The sequence below is a fragment of the Lates calcarifer genome, unplaced genomic scaffold (assembly GCF_001640805.2).
Source record: "Lates calcarifer isolate ASB-BC8 unplaced genomic scaffold, TLL_Latcal_v3 _unitig_2112_quiver_2834, whole genome shotgun sequence".
In the NCBI taxonomy this organism is placed as follows: domain Eukaryota; kingdom Metazoa; phylum Chordata; class Actinopteri; family Centropomidae; genus Lates; species Lates calcarifer.
The window spans coordinates 1-18,773 of NW_026115992.1; the positions used below are offsets into that span (position 1 = coordinate 1).

The 18,773-nt window shown below is 42.9% G+C and overlaps 7 non-coding genes across 7 annotated transcripts; all 7 read left to right on the forward strand.

The window, feature by feature from the left end:
* Nucleotides 1–284: 284 nt before the first annotated feature.
* On the forward strand, nt 285–402 carry LOC127139713 (5S ribosomal RNA). Its single transcript, XR_007810072.1, has one exon. It is a non-coding gene; the product is annotated as a 5S ribosomal RNA (ribosomal RNA).
* A 6,536-nt stretch (nt 403–6,938) lies between these two features.
* Nucleotides 6,939–7,057, forward strand: LOC127139717 (5S ribosomal RNA). The gene has a single exon (XR_007810076.1). It is a non-coding gene; the product is annotated as a 5S ribosomal RNA (ribosomal RNA).
* A 495-nt stretch (nt 7,058–7,552) lies between these two features.
* Nucleotides 7,553–7,671, forward strand: LOC127139712 (5S ribosomal RNA). Its single transcript, XR_007810071.1, has one exon. It is a non-coding gene; the product is annotated as a 5S ribosomal RNA (ribosomal RNA).
* Nucleotides 7,672–8,166: 495 nt separating this feature from the next.
* On the forward strand, nt 8,167–8,285 carry LOC127139715 (5S ribosomal RNA). Its single transcript, XR_007810074.1, has one exon. It is a non-coding gene; the product is annotated as a 5S ribosomal RNA (ribosomal RNA).
* A 6,553-nt stretch (nt 8,286–14,838) lies between these two features.
* LOC127139714 (5S ribosomal RNA) lies at nt 14,839–14,958 on the forward strand. Its single transcript, XR_007810073.1, has one exon. It is a non-coding gene; the product is annotated as a 5S ribosomal RNA (ribosomal RNA).
* Nucleotides 14,959–15,451: 493 nt separating this feature from the next.
* LOC127139716 (5S ribosomal RNA) lies at nt 15,452–15,570 on the forward strand. Its single transcript, XR_007810075.1, has one exon. It is a non-coding gene; the product is annotated as a 5S ribosomal RNA (ribosomal RNA).
* A 494-nt stretch (nt 15,571–16,064) lies between these two features.
* Nucleotides 16,065–16,181, forward strand: LOC127139718 (5S ribosomal RNA). Its single transcript, XR_007810077.1, has one exon. It is a non-coding gene; the product is annotated as a 5S ribosomal RNA (ribosomal RNA).
* Nucleotides 16,182–18,773: the final 2,592 nt, after the last annotated feature.

Consider the following 18,773-nt stretch of genomic DNA (forward strand, 5'->3'; position numbering starts at 1 on the left):
GAGCGCAGTCTGGGTTTTGGCACAATGACCCAATACGTCGTCCACAAGGACGTGTGGCTCACCGATGTACGTTTTGAGCAATTTCGGACGAAAATGGACTTGGAACAGAGCCAAATGTTTGATCAGGCCATACGGAAAATTCTTGTTGGGTGGAGTAGTTATTTCTTAGTTTTGCTGTTGACTGTTAGAGAAAATCCCCATTATTGTTGATTGCTATGTGAAATAACAGATCTGCCAGTGTTATTTTGGCACGTATAAAGGGTCTGTCTTCAGCAGCCGCTGTGGCTTACGGCCACACCACCCTGAGCGCGCCCGATCTCGTCTGATCTCGGAAGCTAAGCAGGGTCGGCCTGGTTAGTACTTGGATGGGAGACCGCCTGGGAATACCAGGTGCCGTAAGCTTTTTGTCCCCATCTTTTCCTGCCTATCTTACAGCAGCAGAATGCCGCTTCCTCTGTAGTTGAGACAGGGCACGCCCAAACTACTTTTATTTTGCAGCCTGTATTTCACGCTCTGTTTTGCACTTCTGTTTTATGTCACGTCGCTTTCGGCAATCGGTATTAGGCGCTGGAAAGTCACCTCTGTAAAGTCTGCACTGCTGCCGAATGAATGAGCGCAGTCTGGGTTTTGGGCACAATGACCCAATACGTCGTCCACAAGGACGTGTGGCTCACCGATGTACGTTTTGAGCAATTTCGGACGAAAATGGACTTGGAACAGAGCCAAATGTTTGATCAGGCCATACGGAAAATTCTTGTTGGTGGAGTAGTTATTTCTTAGTTTTGCTGTTGACTGTTAGAGAAAATCCCCATTATTGTTGATTGCTATGTGAAATAACAGATCTGCCAGTGTTATTTTGGCACGTATAAAGGGTCTGTCTTCAGCAGCCGCTGTGGCTTACGGCCACACCACCCTGAGCAGCAGAAGGAGCAGGTTGTGTGTGAGACAAGCTGAGAGAAGTGTAAACTTTGACTTTCCTTTTTGCTTTCAAATTTCCCGAGAGAGATAGGTGGAGAAAGTATTTTGTTTTTTTTTTCTAAGAGGTGAGCATATTCCCCAGACAGCGGCTGTTTGGGGAAAATCAAAGAAAAATATACGGACGGAAATCATGGCTAAGGAAAACGGAACGGCAAATGGAGGACGGCATGCGGTTGAAGGAGACAAAGAAAAAATAACTTATGAGAGGAGATTGACGGTGACGGCGGAGATAGACGGAGAAGATGAGGTGACGATGATGGAGCTGTTAAAGGCGGTGAAAGAGCAGTGCGGTGATGTGATCGGCTGCAGATTTAAGACAATGAAACTTTATGAACTAACAATGAGAAATGAAAGTGGAAAAAACAAATTGATGGACGGCTTCAAAATCAAGAACAGTCTGGTAATTGGGAAGGAAATAGAAAATGATGTGATGGTGGTTTCATTCATCAATTTACCTACATATGTGGAGGATGAAGCCATATTGGGAAAATTAAATGACTGGGGGGTGAGAGCAATCTCGCCAATTAAAAGAAGGATGTGGCCGGGGACGTCAATAGCTGATGGCACGAGATTCATGAAGGTGAAATTCACCGAAGATGTTAAGTCCCTGCCTTATTCAGCCAAATTTGAGACAGCGGGAGAACAGAACACTTCCGTGTTATTCACGACAGGCAAGTAAAAGTTTGCCGGTTGTGTATACAGCCCGGACACGTGGTGCGAGATTGTCCGACATTTAAATGTTTTAAATGTGGAAATCAGGGGCATTATGCTCGCGAATGTGCGGGGACGGAGAGATGCAGTGACTGTGGGGAGAAGAGGGCTTTGTGTGTGTGTGGAGCATCGGCGGCGTTCAGGGGAGAGGCGCCGTATTCGGATATTTCATCCAGTCGAGAGGAGATGGCGGAGGTGGAGGAGAACTGATGGTGGAGGGGGAGGAGGAGGAGGAGGAGGAGTGTGGAGGTGGAGGAGGACCAGAGGACGGAGGAGGCGGGGGTCGGCGGAGGGCGGATCTGGTCGCTGGAAACGGAGGAGCTGGACAACAGTCGGGAGGATGCGGGCACAGAGATCGTCGCGGTCAGCGCGGCTGCTGAAGTGAGAGAGGTCAAGGAGGAGAGGTGGACTGGAGAAGGAGGGGGAGCGCGGGAGATGAGAGGACAGGAGGGTGCGTTCCGCTGTGTTGGCTGAGGGCGGAACGGAGACGGAGGTGGGCTGGGGAAGCAGCGGAGAGGAGATGGACATAAGTGAAGAAATAATAAAACAGTTGAAGAGGAAGAAGAAAGGAACAGAAAGGATGAAATGTGAAGAAATGAGAGGTATGAGGAAAGCTCTGCTGTTTTTTTTTTCTTTTTAGTTTTTTCAAGGTATTATGAGTGCACAAATTAAAAATTTCCTCGTTAAACTGTAATGGCCTCAGAGACAAAAGGAAAGCAGAGCAGGTTTTCGTTGCACTCAATACAGACATTATTTGTCTACAAGAACTCATTGGACTGAGGAAATTATGGATAGTATAAAGAGACTTTGGAAGGGAGTTTTTTTTGTAAATCATGGGGGACAGAGGGAATGTGGGGTGGCTATCTTGGTTAAAGAAGGGTGTATAGAAAATGTGAAGGAAATTTATAAGGATAACAAAGGGAGAATTTTGGTTATTGATTTTGAATTACAAAATGTTTTATTTCGTTTAGTAAATATCTATGCACCAAATGTGGAAACACAAAGGAAAGGTTTTTTTGCAAGGATGTCGGGTTTGTTAAGGGGAACTGTATGATAGTCGGGGATTTCAATGTATGGTGCACGAGATTAGACGCGTGCAGTGTTGGGTCTTTTAAAAATGACACAATCGAGAATAGCGCTACATAATATTATGTTAAAGGAGGATTTAATTGATGTATGGAGGGAGGAGAATCCCTATAAAAGGAGTTTCTCTAGAAGAACAAATGGTCTTAGGAAAACTAAAGCAAAGCAGAATTGATTTATGTTTGGTTAGAAGATGTGTGGGGATTTATGTGACGAATTTAAAATATAATTTTCTGGGGTTGAGTGATCATGCAGCGCTAATTTTTCAGTTGGGGGAAAGGGGAGGGAGGGGGGAGGGGTATGGTGTTTGAATGCGTGTTTGTTAGAGGAAGTAGAATATAAAAAAAAGGTTGTAGATTGTATAGTGCGGGAAAAAGAAAATCCATTGTTTGAGTTAAATACATGTGCATGGTGGGAGAAGGTAAAAAGTAAAATAAGGCAACTAAGCACGAGATATGCGAAACTGAGGAATTTTCTGAGGAAAAAAAAGAAATTAGAATTGAGGGAGGAGTTGGAGGAGGAGGAAGGAAGAGCTGACGTGGACACGGAGAGGGTGTTAAAGCTGCAGGGTAAATTGGAAAACTTGGAGAAAGAGAAGATCATGGGTGCAATAATAAGGAGCAGGGCTAAATATGTGGTGGAGGGAGAAAAGTGTACGAAATTTTTCTTGAACCTGGAAGGAAAGAGACAAAGGAAAAATTTTATTTGGGAGTTAGAAAAAGACACAGGAGAAAAAATAAGCGATTATGTAAGCATTTTAGAGGAGGTGCAAACCTATTATGAGAGTTTGTTTAAAAAGGAAGGAATAAATAAGGAGTTAGTGGATAAGGTTCTGGGCACGGTGGGGGTGGAGCTGACGGAGGAGGACAGGGAAATGTGTGATAAGGAGATAACTATTGAAGAAATTCGAGAGGCAATAAATCAAGCAAAAAAAATACAAAAGTCCAGGTTCAGATGGGCTAACAAATGAATTTTATAAGACCTTTATTGACGTATTGGCTCCAATACTTATGAAACTCTTCGTTTGCATGGAAGAGAGACAAGAGGTGCCTGATTCTATGGCGACGGGGATTATCACATTACTATATAAGAATAGAGGAAACAAAAATAAATTGGAAAATTATAGACCATTAAGCTTGTTAAATTGTGATTATAAAATTCTAACAAAAATCTTTGCAAATAGAATAAAGGTGGTTGCAGGTAGTATCATTTCGGACACTCAGGGGTACAGTATACCGGGGAGGGATATAGCGGACACTATTTGCTCTATTAGGGATGTGGTAGGGCAAATGAACAGGGAGAAGGAGGGAGGGGTGCTATTAAGTGTGGATTTAAATAAGGCATTCGACAGAGTTGAACATGATTATTTGTGGAGGACATTGGGAAAATTTGGGTTTGGGGATAGGATAATTGCTTGGCTAAAATTGTTATATAGTCAAGCTAAAGGAAGGGTGAAGATTAATGGTACATTAACTGAAGGTTTTAAATTGGGAAGATCTATCAGACAGGGATGTCCTTTGTCTGCTATATTATATAGCATTTCTGCAGAGCCATTGGCAACACTGGTGAAGCAAGATGGGAGGATTTTAGCAGTGGATATTCCATTTGGTAAGAAAAGTTTAATTTATCAGTTTGCAGATGACACTAATTTTACTGTAAAAAATGCAGAGAGCGTTGATTTTATCATGGAGGATTTGAAAATTTATGGGGGGGCATCGGGTGCGAAAATAAATATTGACAAAACTGAAATAATGTTTTTTGGGGAGGAGAGGAACAAAAAATGGAATATCCCGTTTAGGATAAAGGATGATTTTATTAAGATTCTGGGGGTTAATTTAGGACCAAAAGAAAAGGAGGCAAGGGATGAAACGTGGACGGGGGTGTTAAACAAAATCAGAAATACGTTAAATTTTTGGAAGCTAAGACAGCTGAAACTGAAGGGGAAAGTGTTAGTGGTCAATGTGTTGCTGTTATCAAAAATAAATTATGTTTTAGGGGTCCTAGATATGCCGATTTGGGTTTTAAACGAATTGAAAAATTTAGTTAACAGTTTTATTTGGAGTGGGAGGGGTGTAAGGATTGCAACAAAAACTTTGATTGGTAATAGAGAGAGGGGTGGTTTAAAGTTAATGGATATCGAGGTAAGAAAGAATGCGATGAGAGTCAAAATGGTACAAAAATTTTTATATGGGAATTTGGAATATGGATGGAAAATGTTTTTTAAACAGTTTCTATACAACTGTGGAGGGATTGGGGATGAAGGAATTTTCATGTGTTTAAAAAAAGGATGTTTGGACAAAATACCTGTATTTTATCAAGAGGTTTTTGGAGTGTGGGAGGTGTTTTTAAGGAAAAAAGTGTTTTATAACTGTATTGATGTTAATCAGGTTTTTAAGCAACCGATTTTTTTTAACCCCAAAATAATTGAGAAAGGGAAAATGTTGCACAATGAAATGTTTATTTTGGCTGGAGTTAGACAAATTAAAGATATTGTTTATGAATATGTACCGGGATTTATGCCGGGGAGAGCAATTTTTGACTGTTTATTGGAATGGGATGAAGATGTGAGTAGAGTAATGGTAGAAAATGTTTTTGAAAAAATTAAGAAGAGCATTCCAGCGGGTTGGGTAACTATGATCGACAAGCACACGGTGACAGCAAAGCCATGTGACCTGCCGGTCCTTTATATTGACTGCAATGGGGTTAAGAAACTCTTTTGCGTATTGAAAATGAAACAAATTTATGAGTCTATGGCGGTGGAGGAATTTAAAGTTCCTGAAAGCGAAAAAGTATGGAGAATGTATGTGCTGGATGACGATGTAAAATCAATGTGGGAAAATATAACTGTAAAATTTAACAGTGTCGAGTGCGAGAATTTGGATTTCAAAATAAGACACAATAGGGTTTACACAAATGTGGTTATACATCAGTTTAATAGGGATGTAAATAGGGAGTGTGATGTGTGCAAGCTCGGACCGGAAACTTTATTTCATTTATTCTGGGAATGTGGAGAGGTGGTGGGGTTTTGTAGGAAATTAAAGCAGTGGGTGATGAGGAATTGGGGGAAGGGGATTTTAGAAGGGAGAGAATGGAGGAGTGTTTTTTTACTTGGGGTAACTAAAAAGAAGAAGGGTTACAGAGTGAATTTGTTAAATATTTTTCTGAGTTTGGCTAGACATTCAGTATGGTGTAGAAGGAACTTGATGCACTTTGAGGGTAAGAGGGTGGAGGTCTGGGATGTGTTTGTGTCAAAGGTAAAGAGATATGTGTATATGATGTGGTTCTATTTGGAGAAGGATGTATTTGAGGAATGGTTTGTGGAAGAGAGTGGAGTGATAAAGTTGGAGGGAAAAAAGAATTTGTTGTTTAATTTTTGATAGAATTTAGTTTAGTTAACTTGTATTTTCCATGAATGTGTAAAATGTTTTTTTTTGACTGGTTTGTTTTGGGCCTTGAGGTTTTTATTTTTAAGGAAATGTTTATTTGAATGATGTAATTTAAGGATTTCTCTGATCTAAGTGAAATTGAATTGTTGTATATTTTTTATAATAAAAAAAAAAAAAAAAAAAAAAAAGCGCGCCCGATCTCGTCTGATCTCGGAAGCTAAGCAGGGTCGGGCCTGGTTAGTACTTGGATGGGAGACCGCCTGGGAATACCAGGTGCCGTAAGCTTTTTGTCCCCATCTTTTCCTGCCTATCTTACAGCAGCAGAATGCCGCTTCCTCTGTAGTTGAGACAGGGCACGCCCAAACTACTTTTATTTTGCAGCCTGTATTTCACGCTCTGTTTTGCACTTCTGTTTTATGTCACGTCGCTTTCGGCAATCGGGTATTAGGCGCTGGAAAGTCACCTCTGTAAAGTCTGCACTGCTGCCGAATGAATGAGCGCAGTCTGGGTTTTGGGCACAATGACCCAATACGTCGTCCACAAGGACGTGTGGCTCACCGATGTACGTTTTGAGCAATTTCGGACGAAAATGGACTTGGAACAGAGCCAAATGTTTGATCAGGCCATACGGAAAATTCTTGTTGGGTGGAGTAGTTATTTCTTAGTTTTGCTGTTGACTGTTAGAGAAAATCCCCATTATTGTTGATTACTATGTGAAATAACAGATCTGCCAGTGTTATTTTGGCACGTATAAAGGGTCTGTCTTCAGCAGCCGCTGTGGCTTACGGCCACACCACCCTGAGCGCGCCCGATCTCGTCTGATCTCGGAAGCTACGCAGGGTCGGGCCTGGTTAGTACTTGGATGGGAGACCGCCTGGGAATACCAGGTGCCGTAAGCTTTTTGTCCCCATCTTTTCCTGCCTATCTTACAGCAGCAGAATGCCGCTTCCTCTGTAGTTGAGACAGGGCACGCCCAAACTACTTTTATTTTGCAGCCTGTATTTCACGCTCTGTTTTGCACTTCTGTTTTATGTCACGTCGCTTTCGGCAATCGGGTATTAGGCGCTGGAAAGTCACCTCTGTAAAGTCTGCACTGCTGCCGAATGAATGAGCGCAGTCTGGGTTTTGGGCACAATGACCCAATACGTCGTCCACAAGGACGTGTGGCTCACCGATGTACGTTTTGAGCAATTTCGGACGAAAATGGACTTGGAACAGAGCCAAATGTTTGATCAGGCCATACGGAAAATTCTTGTTGGGTGGAGTAGTTATTTCTTAGTTTTGCTGTTGACTGTTAGAGAAAATCCCCATTATTGTTGATTGCTATGTGAAATAACAGATCTGCCAGTGTTATTTTGGCACGTATAAAGGGTCTGTCTTCAGCAGCCGCTGTGGCTTACGGCCACACCACCCTGAGCGCGCCCGATCTCGTCTGATCTCGGAAGCTAAGCAGGGTCGGGCCTGGTTAGTACTTGGATGGGAGACCGCCTGGGAATACCAGGTGCCGTAAGCTTTTTGTCCCCATCTTTTCCTGCCTATCTTACAGCAGCAGAATGCCGCTTCCTCTGTAGTTGAGACAGGGCACGCCCAAACTACTTTTATTTTGCAGCCTGTATTTCACGCTCTGTTTTGCACTTCTGTTTTATGTCACGTCGCTTTCGGCAATCGGGTATTAGGCGCTGGAAAGTCACCTCTGTAAAGTCTGCACTGCTGCCGAATGAATGAGCGCAGTCTGGGTTTTGGGCACAATGACCCAATACGTCGTCCACAAGGACGTGTGGCTCACCGATGTACGTTTTGAGCAATTTCGGACGAAAATGGACTTGGAACAGAGCCAAATGTTTGATCAGGCCATACGGAAAATTCTTGTTGGGTGGAGTAGTTATTTCTTAGTTTTGCTGTTGACTGTTAGAGAAAATCCCCATTATTGTTGATTGCTATGTGAAATAACAGATCTGCCAGTGTTATTTTGGCACGTATAAAGGGTCTGTCTTCAGCAGCCGCTGTGGCTTACGGCCACACCACCCTGAGCGCGCCCGATCTCGTCTGATCTCGGAAGCTAAGCAGGGTCGGGCCTGGTTAGTACTTGGATGGGAGACCGCCTGGGAATACCAGGTGCCGTAAGCTTTTTGTCCCCATCTTTTCCTGCCTATCTTACAGCAGCAGAATGCCGCTTCCTCTGTAGTTGAGACAGGGCACGCCCAAACTACTTTTATTTTGCAGCCTGTATTTCACGCTCTGTTTTGCACTTCTGTTTTATGTCACGTCGCTTTCGGCAATCGGGTATTAGGCGCTGGAAAGTCACCTCTGTAAAGTCTGCACTGCTGCCGAATGAATGAGCGCAGTCTGGGTTTTGGGCACAATGACCCAATACGTCGTCCACAAGGACGTGTGGCTCACCGATGTACGTTTTGAGCAATTTCGGACGAAAATGGACTTGGAACAGAGCCAAATGTTTGATCAGGCCATACGGAAAATTCTTGTTGGGTGGAGTAGTTATTTCTTAGTTTTGCTGTTGACTGTTAGAGAAAATCCCCATTATTGTTGATTGCTATGTGAAATAACAGATCTGCCAGTGTTATTTTGGCACGTATAAAGGGTCTGTCTTCAGCAGCCGCTGTGGCTTACGGCCACACCACCCTGAGCAGCAGAAGGAGCAGGTTGTGTGTGAGACAAGCTGAGAGAAGTGTAAACTTTGACTTTCCTTTTTGCTTTCAAATTTCCCGAGAGAGATAGGTGGAGAAAGTATTTTGTTTTTTTTTTTCTAAGAGGTGAGCATATTCCCCAGACAGCGGCCGCTGTTTGGGGAAAAATCAAAGAAAAATATACGGACGGAAATCATGGCTAAGGAAAACGGAACGGCAAATGGAGGACGGCATGCGGTTGAAGGAGACAAAGAAAAAATAACTTATGAGAGGAGATTGACGGTGACGGCGGAGATAGACGGAGAAGATGAGGTGACGATGATGGAGCTGTTAAAGGCGGTGAAAGAGCAGTGCGGTGATGTGATCGGATGCAGATTTAAGACAATGAAACTTTATGAACTAACAATGAGAAATGAAAGTGGAAAAAACAAATTGATGGACGGCTTCAAAATCAAGAACAGTCTGGTAATTGGGAAGGAAATAGAAAATGATGTGATGGTGGTTTCATTCATCAATTTACCTACATATGTGGAGGATGAAGCCATATTGGGAAAATTAAATGACTGGGGGGTGAGAGCAATCTCGCCAATTAAAAGAAGGATGTGGCCGGGGACGTCAATAGCTGATGGCACGAGATTCATGAAGGTGAAATTCACCGAAGATGTTAAGTCCCTGCCTTATTCAGCCAAATTCGAGACAGCGGGAGGAACAGAACACTTCCGTGTTATTCACGACAGGCAAGTGAAAGTTTGCCGGTTGTGTATACAGCCCGGACACGTGGTGCGAGATTGTCCGACATTTAAATGTTTTAAATGTGGAAATCAGGGGCATTATGCTCGCGAATGTGCGGGGACGGAGAGATGCAGTGACTGTGGGGAGAAGAGGGCTTTGTGTGTGTGTGGAGCATCGGCGGCGTTCAGGGGAGAGGCGCCGTATTCGGATATTTCATCCAGTCGAGAGGAGATGGCGGAGGTGGAGGGAGAACTGATGGTGGAGGGGGAGGAGGAGGAGGAGGAGGAGTTGGTGGAGGTGGAGGAGGACCAGAGGACGGAGGAGGCGGGGGTCGGCGGAGGGCGGATCTGGTCGCTGGAAACGGAGGAGCTGGACAACAGTCGGGAGGATGCGGGCACAGAGATCGTCGCGGTCAGCGCGGCTGCTGAGAGTGAGAGAGGTCAAGGAGGAGAGGTGACTGGAGAAGGAGGGGGGAGCGCGGGAGATGAGAGGACAGGAGGAGTGCGTTCCGCTGTGTTGGCTGAGGGCGGAACGGAGACGGAGGTGGGCTGGGGAAGCAGCGGAGAGGAGATGGACATAAGTGAAGAAATAATAAAACAGTTGAAGAGGAAGAAGAAAGGAACAGAAAGGATGAATGTGAAGAAATGAGAGGTATGAGGAAAGCTCTGCTGTTTTTTTTTCTTTTAGTTTTTCAAGGTATTATGAGTGCACAAATTAAAATTTCCTCGTTAAACTGTAATGGCCTCAGAGACAAAAGGAAAGCAGAGCAGGTTTTCGTTGCACTCAATACAGACATTATTTGTCTACAAGAAACTCATTGGACTGAGGAAATTATGGATAGTATAAAGAGACTTTGGAAGGGAGTTTTTTTTGTAAATCATGGGGGACAGAGGGAATGTGGGGTGGCTATCTTGGTTAAAGAAGGGTGTATAGAAAATGTGAAGGAAATTTATAAGGATAACAAAGGGAGAATTTTGGTTATTGATTTTGAATTACAAAATGTTTTATTTCGTTTAGTAAATATCTATGCACCAAATGTGGAAACACAAAGGAAAGGTTTTTTTTGCAAGGATGTCGGGTTTTGTTAAGGGGAACTGTATGATAGTCGGGGATTTCAATGTATGGTGCACGAGATTAGACGCGTGCAGTGTTGGGTCTTTTAAAAATGACACATCGAGAATAGCGCTACATAATATTATGTTAAAGGAGGATTTAATTGATGTATGGAGGGAGGAGAATCCCTATAAAAGGAGTTTCTCTAGAAGACAAATGGTCTTAGGAAAACTAAAGCAAAGCAGAATTGATTTATGTTTGGTTAGAAGATGTGTGGGGATTTATGTGACGAATTTAAAATATAATTTTCTGGGGTTGAGTGATCATGCAGCGCTAATTTTTCAGTTGGGGGAAAGGGGAGGGAGGGGGGGAGGGGTATGGTGTTTGAATGCGTGTTTGTTAGAGGAAGTAGAATATAAAAAAAAGGTTGTAGATTGTATAGTGCGGGAAAAAGAAAATCCATTGTTTGAGTTAAATACATGTGCATGGTGGGAGAAGGTAAAAAGTAAAATAAGGCAACTAAGCACGAGATATGCGAAACTGAGGAATTTTCTGAGGAAAAAAAAGAAATTAGAATTGAGGGAGGAGTTGGAGGAGGAGGAAGGAAGAGCTGACGTGGACACGGAGAGGGTGTTAAAGCTGCAGGGTAAATTGGAAAACTTGGAGAAAGAGAAGATCATGGGTGCAATAATAAGGAGCAGGGCTAAATATGTGGTGGAGGGAGAAAAGTGTACGAAATTTTTCTTGAACCTGGAAGGAAAGAGACAAAGGAAAAATTTTATTTGGGAGTTAGAAAAAGACACAGGAGAAAAAATAAGCGATTATGTAAGCATTTTAGAGGAGGTGCAAACCTATTATGAGAGTTTGTTTAAAAAGGAAGGAATAAATAAGGAGTTAGTGGATAAGGTTCTGGGCACGGTGGGGGTGGAGCTGACGGAGGAGGACAGGGAAATGTGTGATAAGGAGATAACTATTGAAGAAATTCGAGAGGCAATAAATCAAGCAAAAAAATACAAAAGTCCAGGTTCAGATGGGCTAACAAATGAATTTTATAAGACCTTTATTGACGTATTGGCTCCAATACTTATGAAACTCTTCGTTTGCATGGAAGAGAGACAAGAGGTGCCTGATTCTATGGCGACGGGGATTATCACATTACTATATAAGAATAGAGGAAACAAAAATAAATTGGAAAATTATAGACCATTAAGCTTGTTAAATTGTGATTATAAAATTCTAACAAAAATCTTTGCAAATAGAATAAAGGTGGTTGCAGGTAGTATCATTTCGGACACTCAGGGGTACAGTATACCGGGGAGGGATATAGCGGACACTATTTGCTCTATTAGGGATGTGGTAGGGCAAATGAACAGGGAGAAGGAGGGAGGGGTGCTATTAAGTGTGGATTTAAATAAGGCATTCGACAGAGTTGAACATGATTATTTGTGGAGGACATTGGGAAAATTTGGGTTTGGGGATAGGATAATTGCTTGGCTAAAATTGTTATATAGTCAAGCTAAAGGAAGGGTGAAGATTAATGGTACATTAACTGAAGGTTTTAAATTGGGAAGATCTATCAGACAGGGATGTCCTTTGTCTGCTATATTATATAGCATTTCTGCAGAGCCATTGGCAACACTGGTGAAGCAAGATGGGGAGGATTTTAGCAGTGGATATTCCATTTGGTAAGAAAAGTTTAATTTATCAGTTTGCAGATGACACTAATTTTACTGTAAAAAATGCAGAGAGCGTTGATTTTATCATGGAGGATTTGAAAAATTTATGGGGGGGCATCGGGTGCGAAAATAAATATTGACAAAACTGAAATAATGTTTTTTGGGGAGGAGAGGAACAAAAAATGGAATATCCCGTTTAGGATAAAGGATGATTTTATTAAGATTCTGGGGGTTAATTTAGGACCAAAAGAAAAGGAGGCAAGGGATGAAACGTGGACGGGGGTGTTAAACAAAATCAGAAATACGTTAAATTTTTGGAAGCTAAGACAGCTGAAACTGAAGGGGAAAGTGTTAGTGGTCAATGTGTTGCTGTTATCAAAAATAATTATGTTTTAGGGGTCCTAGATATGCCGATTTGGGTTTTAAACGAATTGAAAAATTTAGTTAACAGTTTTATTTGGAGTGGGAGGGGTGTAAGGATTGCAACAAAAACTTTGATTGGTAATAGAGAGAGGGTGGTTTAAAGTTAATGGATATCGAGGTAAGAAAGAATGCGATGAGAGTCAAAATGGTACAAAAATTTTTATATGGGAATTTGGAATATGGATGGAAAATGTTTTTTAAACAGTTTCTATACAACTGTGGAGGGATTGGGGATGAAGGAATTTTCATGTGTTTAAAAAAAGGATGTTTGGACAAAATACCTGTATTTTATCAAGAGGTTTTTGGAGTGTGGGAGGTGTTTTTAAGGAAAAAGTGTTTTATAACTGTATTGATGTTAATCAGGTTTTAAGCAACCGATTTTTTTTAACCCCAAAATAATTGAGAAAGGGAAAATGTTGCACAATGAAATGTTTATTTTGGCTGGAGTTATGACAAATTAAAGATATTGTTTATGAATATGTACCGGGATTTATGCCGGGGAGAGCAATTTTTGACTGTTTATTGGAATGGGATGAAGATGTGAGTAGAGTAATGGTAGAAAATGTTTTTGAAAAAATTAAGAAGAGCATTCCAGCGGGTTGGGTAACTATGATCGACAAGCACACGGTGACAGCAAAGCCATGTGACCTGCCGGTCCTTTATATTGACTGCAATGGGGTTAAGAAACTCTTTTGCGTATTGAAAATGAAACAAATTTATGAGTCTATGGCGGGTGGAGGAATTTAAAGTTCCTGAAAGCGAAAAAGTATGGAGAATGTATGTGCTGGGATGACGATGTAAAATTCAATGTGGGAAAATATAACTGTAAAATTTAACCAGTGTCGAGTGCGAGAATTTGGATTTCAAAATAAGACACAATAGGGTTTACACAAATGTGGTTATACATCAGTTTAATAGGGATGTAAATAGGGAGTGTGATGTGTGCAAGCTCGGACCGGAAACTTTATTTCATTTATTCTGGGAATGTGGAGAGGTGGTGGGGTTTTGTAGGAAATTAAAGCAGTGGGTGGATGAGGAATTGGGGAAGGGGATTTTAGAAGGGAGAGAATGGAGGAGTGTTTTTTTACTTGGGGGTAACTAAAAAGAAGAAGGGTTACAGAGTGAATTTGTTAAATATTTTTCTGAGTTTGGCTAGACATTCAGTATGGTGTAGAAGGAACTTGATGCACTTTGAGGGTAAGAGGGTGGAGGTCTGGGATGTGTTTGTGTCAAAGGTAAAGAGATATGTGTATATGATGTGGTTCTATTTGGAGAAGGATGTATTTGAGGAATGGTTTGTGGAAGAGAGTGGAGTGATAAAGTTGGAGGGAAAAAAGAATTTGTTGTTTAATTTTGATAGAATTTAGTTTAGTTAACTTGTATTTTCCATGAATGTGTAAAATGTTTTTTTTTGACTGGTTTGTTTGGGCCTTGAGGTTTTTATTTTTAAGGAAATGTTTATTTGAATGATGTAATTTAAGGATTTCTCTGATCTAAGTGAAATTGAATTGTTGTATATTTTTTATAATAAAAAAAAAAAAAAAAAAAAAAAGCGCGCCCGATCTCGTCTGATCTCGGAAGCTAAGCAGGGTCGGGCCTGGTTAGTACTTGGATGGGAGACCGCCCTTGGGAATACCAGGTGCCGTAAGCTTTTTGTCCCCATCTTTTCCTGCCTATCTTACAGCAGCAGAATGCCGCTTCCTCTGTAGTTGAGACAGGGCACGGCCCAAAACTACTTTTATTTTGCAGCCTGGTATTTCACGCTCTGTTTTTGCACTTCTGTTTTATGTCACGTCGCTTTCGGCAATCGGGTATTAGGCGCTGGAAAGTCACCTCTGTAAAGTCTGCACTGCTGCCGAATGAATGAGCGCAGTCTGGGTTTTGGGCACAATGACCCAATACGTCGTCCACAAGGACGTGTGGCTCACCGATGTACGTTTTGAGCAATTGTCGGACGAAAATGGACTTGGAACAGAGCCAAATGTTTTGATCAGGCCATACGGAAAATTCTTGTTGGGTGGAGTAGTTATTTCTTAGTTTTGCTGTTGACTGTTAGAGAAATCCCCATTATTGTTGATTACTATGTGAAATAACAGATCTGCCAGTGTTATTTTGGCACGTATAAAGGGTCTGTCTTCAGCAGCCGCTGTGGCTTACGGCCACACCACCCTGAGCGCGCCCGATCTCGGTCTGATCTCGGAAGCTACGCAGGGTGGGGCCTGGTTAGTACTTGGATGGGAGACCGCCTGGGAATACCAGGTGCCGTAAGCTTTTGTCCCATCTTTTCCTGCCTATCTTACAGCAGCAGAATGCCGCTTCCTCTGTAGTTGAGACAGGGCACGCCCAAACTACTTTTATTTTGCAGCCTGTATTTCACGCTCTGTTTTGCACTTCTGTTTTATGTCACGTCGGCTTTCGGCAATCGGGTATTAGGCGCTGGAAAGTCACCTCTGTAAAGTCTGCACTGCTGCCGAATGAATGAGCGCAGTCTGGGTTTTGGGCACAATGACCCAATACGTCGTCCACAAGGACGTGTGGCTCACCGATGTACGTTTTGAGCAATTTCGGACGAAAATGGACTTGGAACAGAGCCAAATGTTTGATCAGGCCATACGGAAAATTCTTGTTGGGTGGAGTAGTTATTTCTTAGTTTTGCTGTTGACTGTTAGGAAAATCCCCATTATTGTTGATTGCTATGTGAAATAACAGATCTGCCAGTGTTATTTTGGCACGTATAAAGGGTCTGTCTTCAGCAGCCGCTGTGGCTTACGGCCACACCACCCTGAGCGCGCCCGATCTCGTCTGATCTCGGAAGCTAAGCAGGGTCGGGCCTGGTTAGTACTTGGATGGGAGACCGCCTGGGAATACCAGGTGCCGTAAGCTTTTTGTCCCCATCTTTTCCTGCCTATCTTACAGCAGCAGAATGCCGCTTCCTCTGTAGTTGAGACAGGGCACGCCCAAACTACTTTTATTTTGCAGCCTGTATTTCACGCTCTGTTTTGCACTTCTGTTTTATGTCACGTCGCTTTCGGCCAATCGGGTATTAGGCGCTGGAAAGTCACCTCTGTAAAGTCTGCACTGCTGCCGAATGAATGAGCGCAGTCTGGGTTTTGGGCACAATGACCCAATACGTCGTCCACGAAGGACGTGTGGCTCACCGATGTACGTTTTGAGCAATTTCGGACGAAAATGGACTTGGAACAGAGCCAAATGTTTGATCAGGCCATACGGAAATTCTTGTTGGGTGGAGTAGTTATTTCTTAGTTTTGCTGTTGACTGTTAGAGAAAATCCCCATTATTGTTGATTGCTATGTGAAATAACAGATCTGCCAGTGTTATTTTGGCACGTATAAAGGGTGTCTTCAGCAGCCGCTGTGGCTTACGGCCACACCACCCTGAGCGCGCCCGATCTCGTCTGATCTCGGAAGCTAAGCAGGGTCGGGCCTGGTTAGTACTTGGATGGGACCGCCTGGGAATACCAGGTGCCGTAAGCTTTTTGTCCCCATCTTTTCCTGCCTATCTTACAGCAGCAGAATGCCAGTAGTTGAGACAGGGCACGCCCAAACTACTTTTATTTTGCAGCCTGTATTTCACGCTCTGTTTTGCACTTCTGTTTTATGTCACGTCGCTTTCGGCAATCGGGTATTAGGCGCTGGAAAGTCACCTCTGTAAAGTCTGCACTGCTGCCGAATGAATGAGCGCAGTCTGGGTTTTGGGCACAATGACCCAATACGTCGTCCACAAGGACGTGTGGCTCACCGATGTACGTTTTGAGCAATTTCGGACGAAAATGGACTTGGAACAGAGCCAAATGTTTGATCAGGCCATACGGAAAATTCTTGTTGGGTGGAGTAGTTATTTCTTAGTTTTGCTGTTGACTGTTAGAGAAAATCCCCATTATTGTTGATTGCTATGTGAAATAACAGATCTGCCAGTGTTATTTTGGCACGTATAAAGGGTCTGTCTTCAGCAGCCGCTGTGGCTTACGGCCACACCACCCTGAGCAGCAGAAGGAGCAGGTTGTGTGTGAGACAAGCTGAGAGAAGTGTAAACTTTGACTTTCCTTTTTGCTTTCAAATTTCCCGAGAGAGATAGGTGGAGAAAGTATTTTGTTTTTTTTTCTAAGAGGTGAGCATATTCCCAGACAGCGGCCGCTGTTTGGGAAAAATCAAAGAAAAATATACGGACGGAAATCATGGCTAAGGAAAACGGAACGGCAAATGGAGGACGGCATGCGGTTGAAGGAGACAAAGAAAAAATAACTTATGAGAGGAGATTGACGGTGACGGCGGAGATAGACGGAGAAGATGAGGTGACGATGATGGAGCTGTTAAAGGCGGTGAAAGAGCAGTGCGGTGATGTGATCGGATGCAGATTTAAGACAATGAAACTTTATGAACTAACAATGAGAAATGAAAGTGGAAAAAAACAAATTGATGGACGGCTTCAAAATCAAGAACAGTCTGGTAATTGGGAAGGAAATAGAAAATGATGTGATGGTGGTTTCATTCATCAATTTACCTACATATGTGGAGGATGAAGCCATATTGGGAAAATTAAATGACTGGGGGGTGAGAGCAATCTCGCCAATTAAAAGAAGGATGTGCCGGGGACGTCAATAGCTGATGGCACGAGATTCATGAAGGTGAAATTCACCGAAGATGTTAAGTCCCTGCCTTATTCAGCCAAATTCGAGACAGCGGGAGGAACAGAACACTTCCGTGTTATTCACGACAGGCAAGTAAAGTTTGCCGGTTGTGTATACAGCCCGGACACGTGGTGCGAGATTGTCCGACATTTAAATGTTTTAAATGTGGAAATCAGGGGCATTATGCTCGCGAATGTGCGGGGACGGAGAGATGCAGTGACTGTGGGGAGAAGAGGGCTTTGTGTGTGTGTGGAGCATCGGCGGCGTTCAGGGGAGAGGCGCCGTATTCGGATATTTCATCCAGTCGAGAGGAGATGGCGGAGGTGGAGGGAGAACTGATGGTGGAGGGGGAGGAGGAGGAGGAGGAGGAGTTGGTGGAGGTGGAGGAGGACCAGAGGACGGAGGAGGCGGGGGTCGGCGGAGGGCGGATCTGGTCGCTGGAAACGGAGGAGCTGGACAACAGTCGGGAGGATGCGGGCACAGAGATCGTCGCGGTCAGCGCGGCTGCTGAGAGTGAGAGAGGTCAAGGAGGAGAGGTGACTGGAGAAGGAGGGGGGAGCGCGGGAGATGAGAGGACAGGAGGAGTGCGTTCCGCTGTGTTGGCTGAGGGCGGAACGGAGACGGAGGTGGGCTGGGGAAGCAGCGGAGAGGAGATGGACATAAGTGAAGAAATAATAAAACAGTTGAAGAGGAAGAAGAAAGGAACAGAAAGGATGAATGTGAAGAAATGAGAGGTATGAGGAAAGCTCTGCTGTTTTTTTTTCTTTTAGTTTTTCAAGGTATTATGAGTGCACAAATTAAAATTTCCTCGTTAAACTGTAATGGCCTCAGAGACAAAAGGAAAGCAGAGCAGGTTTTCGTTGCACTCAATACAGACATTATTTGTCTACAAGAAACTCATTGGACTGAGGAAATTATGGATAGTATAAAGAGACTTTGGAAGGGAGTTTTTTTTGTAAATCATGGGGACAGAGGGAATGTGGGGTGGCTATCTTGGTTAAAGAAGGGTGTATAGAAAATGTGAAGGAAATTTATAAGGATAACAAAGGGAGAATTTTGGTTATTGATTTTGAATTACAAAATGTTTTATTTCGTTTAGTAAATATCTATGCACCAAATGTGGAAACACAAAGGAAAGGTTTTTTTGCAAGGATGTCGGGTTTTGTTAAGGGGAACTGTATGATAGTCGGGGATTTCAATGTATGGTGCACGAGATTAGACGCGTGCAGTGTTGGGTCTTTTAAAAATGACACATCGAGAATAGCGCTACATAATATTATGTTAAAGGAGGATTTAATTGATGTATGGAGGGAGGAAATCCCTATAAAAAGGAGTTTCTCTAGAAGACAAATGGTCTTAGGAAAACTAAAGCAAAGCAGAATTGATTTATGTTTGGTTAGAAGATGTGTGGGGATTTATGTGACGAATTTAAAATATA